This window comes from Alosa pseudoharengus, unplaced genomic scaffold, assembly GCF_046254945.1.
Source record: "Alosa pseudoharengus isolate Yale_2024_CS ecotype anadromous, Long Island Sound unplaced genomic scaffold, YU_APseudo_1.1 YU_APseudo_1.1_scf_17, whole genome shotgun sequence".
Taxonomy (NCBI): Eukaryota; Metazoa; Chordata; class Actinopteri; order Clupeiformes; family Clupeidae; genus Alosa; species Alosa pseudoharengus.
This window is the reverse complement of record NW_027468640.1, coordinates 4706062-4711061: the sequence shown is the minus strand read 5'-3', so window position 1 is coordinate 4711061 and position 5000 is coordinate 4706062. Positions and strand designations below refer to the sequence as shown.

General features: G+C 42.2%; 1 protein-coding gene across 1 annotated transcript in view; it reads left to right on the top strand.

The window, feature by feature from the left end:
• Positions 1-5000, top strand: part of LOC143127170 (neurexin-2-like) — a 688425-nt gene that overhangs the window by 472013 nt on the left and 211412 nt on the right. The gene's annotated exons all lie outside the window — the stretch shown is intronic.

Below are 5000 nucleotides of genomic sequence, written 5' to 3'. Positions count from 1 at the left end.
GAGAGGGAGAGATTGAGAGGGGGGAGAGGGAGAGAGAGAGGGTTGAGAGGGGGAGGGAAAGAAATTGAAAAATGGACTGATAGTGCAACGGGAGATACTTAGAGAAACACAACCCTTAGAACTGAATACTGTGAAACACTAAAAACATTCAAAAGCACAATCAAAAAGAAAAAAATAAATCACACCAACCAAATTTTACACCAAATTGAAGACTCCATCAATAACAACCAGTTCTGGGAGATGTGGAACAATTTGAGCACAGCCAAATCACAAGAGTCGGCCCTGCCGATTCAAAATGCAACAACGTGGACTGACTATTTCAAAAATCTGTACAGTGAAATACCATCAAACCCAAAAATGAATCACATCAAGGAAAAACTCCAAAATGTGGAATTTGTGATCAAAAACAACCAAAACCCTCTTGACTATGCCATCTCAGCAGAAGAATTGGCACAAAAGCTGAAATCATTAAAAACCAAAAAGGCATGTGGTCCTGACAGCATCAGAGCTGAGATGCTACAATACAGCACTCCCACATTACAAAAAGCTTTGCTCAAACTGTTTAACCTCATTCTTAGCTCTGGCTATTTTCCTGACACCTGGAACCAAGGAATTATTTCCCCAATCTACAATAGTGGAGACAAATTGGATCCTAATAATTATCGAGGTATATGTGTAAAGTAATCTGGGGAAGGTATTTAGTTGCCTTTTAAATGATAGGATCCAAACCTTCCTTAATGAACACAATACCCTCAGTAAAAAACAAATTGGATTTCTCAAAAACCACCGTACAACAGATCATATTTACACCCTACACACCCTAATCAATAAACATGTAAAATACCAAAGAAATGGAAAGATATTTGCTTGTTTTGTAGACTTTAAAAAAGCATTTGACTCAATTTGGCATGATCGAAGCCCTACATGCAGAATTCTGCCGTTCAATACTTAAAGTTCAATCTAAAACACCCAATAATGCATGTAGGGCAGAATTAGGCCGTTTCCCATTGGCTTTACCAATACAGAAAAGAATCTTGAAATTCTGGATGCACCTGAACAGCAGTCCCGAGAACTCCCTCCATTTTGAGGCACTGAAAACCTAGGAGATGAACCCTGAAAAGAGTCCTCTGAGCCAGCTGGTACTGAAGCTAACTAACTCAATAACAACAACTAATACACATCAAGCTCAGTTCAGGTCTGTTTCCCAAACATCAATTAGAGTCAATGAAATAATGAATCAAGCAAAAGAAGAATATTTAGAACATTGGACAAACCAAATTACCACCCAAAGTAGAATGAATTGCTATCTGACCCTAAAAAGAGAATATGAATTGCAGAGTATCTCATCTCTGTCAGAGATACAAAGCAGAGACACACCCTGACCAAGTACAGGCTCACTGACCACAACCCAGCAGTAGAAACAGGCAGACACAGGAAAACCTGGCTTCCGAGAGAACAAAGAATATGTGGTCACTGCCAGGCAGAGATGGTTGAGACAGAGGAGCACTTCTTTCTACACTGTGAAAAATATGAAAACATTAGACGGGCTTTCTTCCCCAAATTCCAAAGAGATATCCCACATTTTCAAGACTGGGACAATAATGAAAAAATGACCATACTCCGAAGGGCCCTCTGCTGCTGAGGGACTCAACCTGAAACATGTACATACACATCACACACACACAAACACATGCACACACACACACACACACACACACACACACACACACACACACACACACACACACACACACACACACACACACACCACACACACACCATCCTATTATTACTCTTGCTATTTACGTTTGTTAAAAAAAAAAAAAAGAAACCTGTCTCTGTGTTAACAAACACATACATGTTCCTGTGCACAAATGTGTTTGTATGTATGTATGTGTACTGTATGTGTGTACATGTATATATGTGTACACAGACTTACACACGCACAAACACACACACACACTCAAATGCTATTATTTATTCTATGTTTACATGTTATACCCGCATTTCTATATGTCTATTTTCTTTCTTTTGTGACTCTACTGTGTTATCTGTTACACTGGCTTTGGCAACACTGTATCCAAACAGTCATGCTAATAAAGCTCCTTTGAATTTGAATTTGAATTTGAAAGGTGTGTGTGTATGTGTGTGTGAGGAAGAGAAAGGTGAACAGATATGTTCCCATCAACTGATATCCATTTCATTGTTGATTCCATGTATGTCCAAAGCAGTGATGGAGTTTCATTTTTCCTTCTCATTGCAGTCATTCAAGGCAATTCCCCTCTTGGCTACACTGGATGTGAACTAGTAAAGGCACTTCCACTTGAACACAGTTGAATAGAGAGAGAGAGAGAGAGAGAGAGAGAGAGAGAGAGAGAGAGAGAGAGAGAGAGAGAGAGAGATAGAGAGAGAATAAGCCAAAAGTGAGAGAGAGGGAGATATTGAAAGGGAGAAAGAGAGAGTGTGAGGGAGGACAAGTGGAGAGCGTGAGAGAAGAGAAGAGTGAGAAAATGGATACAGAGAGATGAAAGAGAGGGAGAGAGGGAGAGAGGAAGAGAGGGAGAGAGGAAGAGAGGGAGAGAGGGAGAGAGGAAGAGAGGGAGAGAGGGAGAGAGGGAGAGAGGGAGAGAGGGAGAGAGGGAGAAGAGTAAAAAATAGTTACAGAGAGAGAGAGAGAGGCAGAGGACACGTCATATGCAGAGATGTGGAGTTGATTACACCTGCTCTCACTCTACGAGCCTCTCTATCTTGCTCTCACCCTACGAGCCTCTCTATCTTGCTCTCTCTCCCTCTCTCTCTATCTCTCTCTCTCCCTCTCTCTCTCCATCCCTCTCTCTCTCCCTCCTCTCCCTCTCTTTCTCTTTCTCTCCCTCTCTCTCTCTCCCTCCTTCTCTCTCTCCCCCTCCATCCCACTCCATCTCTCTCTCTCCATCCCTCTCTCTCTCCCTCTCTCTCCATCCCTCTCTCTCTGCGGTGATGAGTCAATGATCTCAACTGCACCAGTCAACTGGAGTCAATCTCCACTTCACATCTATTCACTCAAGGATTCTTCTCTTTCCATGTCTCAGTCTCAGTACACACACACACACACACACACACACACACACACACACACACACACACACACACACACACACATACACACACACACACTGTAGTTCGAATGAGGAAACACGTTTTAGTTAATTACAAATTATACTGTGTAGACCTAGATGTTTCCACCTGAGCTCCTGACTCTTGACACTTTCCAAATTGAGTTGCTCAGACTGTAGTATGCAGTGTCTTAGTGCATTGTGTGTGTGTGTGTGTGTGTGTGTGTGTGTGTGTGTGTGTGTGTGTGTGTGTGGCTGTGTGTGTGTGTGTGTGTGTGTGTGTGTGTGTGTGTGTGTGTGTGTGTGTGTGTGTGTGTGGGTATGTGTGGCGGGGGTTGTGGGTGTGTGTGTGTGACCCGTATTCCACCCCTGAGACCCCATACAGTATGACAGGGAGCCACACATTACCATCACAGCCAATCAACACATTTCCATCATCTCAGTCTCATCTCCCAATCAGTACTCAACACCACACATTACATCATCTCCCACCCCTCCAATCAGGTTTCAACACCACACATCACAACGCCGTCTCAACCAATCACACTGCCACCCACTCACCCGGACGGCCAGACCGCAGGAGTCAGAGGATGTCACACATTACTGTCTCCACCAATAGGAGGATGCCACACGTTAATGTCTCCACCAATAGAGCATCACAGTCCCGCCCACAGCCGATTCCGGAAGTAAGAATTCAATGCAATTTCTCCATTGACAATTGGGGTATAAGCCATAAAAACGTAACCATACATGGTAGACTTAAAACCAGCTACGGCTGTACTAAGCGATTGTATATGCTCATATTGAGGGTGAAAATTCAAGGGGCACTAACCTTGTTTTGAGATAAATGTCTTTTAATCGCGATGTCTTGGATAAGTACTTCATTACCCACAATCCCACAGTGATGCCTCTGATTGGTGGAAAGGCCATTATGATCATAGTTTGAAACTTTCTCAGCGAAAATTATTGACAAAGATGGCGGAGTCTTTTACTGCCTATGGCGAAAATCTTAATGTGAATAAAAACTTTCTAGACGAACATTGGTACTTGTATCAACAAGGATTGTGGTTTATATATCACACAAACTTAGTCAGGGCCAATACACCATCAAATAGAACACTGTAAATGCTATTTTAAACACTTAACTTTTCAGGTAGCCGATAGGCTAATCGTTAGCCTTTCAGACATTAGAATGTCATTATAATGCTGCTAGCATTAGCCTACATGAATATTTCACTATTTCAAAGACGAAATCAAGAGTGTCCAAAGGGGTGAAAACCACTTTAAATCCGGTCACATTATTGACTGTTGTGTGTCCGAGGGTCAGCTTGTGGGTTTTGTAAGCGCCAGCATGAGGGACAAGACCTACAAAATTGTGTGGTGAGTTTTGCAGGGAGGTTGGTAATGCTAGTTAACATTAGCTAGGCTACTGTAGCCCTCATACTGTACGAGCCATATCATCAATCATTAACCTAGAAACACTTCTTCATACATTTAATGAACATTTTGTGTAATAATTCACAGCAAGTTAATAAACAATATGAATATGGTGGTCCAAGAGCAGACCATGCACCGGTCCATGCATCAGGATGGCAGTCAGATACGAAGCACTGCAGAATGTTGCTAACGTTAACGTTAACCGCTTTCACACACACACGATATAAAATACACAATGGTAAATATAACATTCAATACCAAAACACTATTATTTACACGATTACTCCTGAAATAACTGCTATTACTGTAACTGCACATTCACTATATAAAAATCACTGTTTGGAGGAAAAGGGTTCGCGTGCTGTCGCCGGTTCAAATGGCATTTCAAATGGCATTTCGCGCTGGTTCATGCATTGCTTATATTATTCAGTGAGGCGTGGTGGTTTATGGGATGAGTAGTTCCTTCGCTCG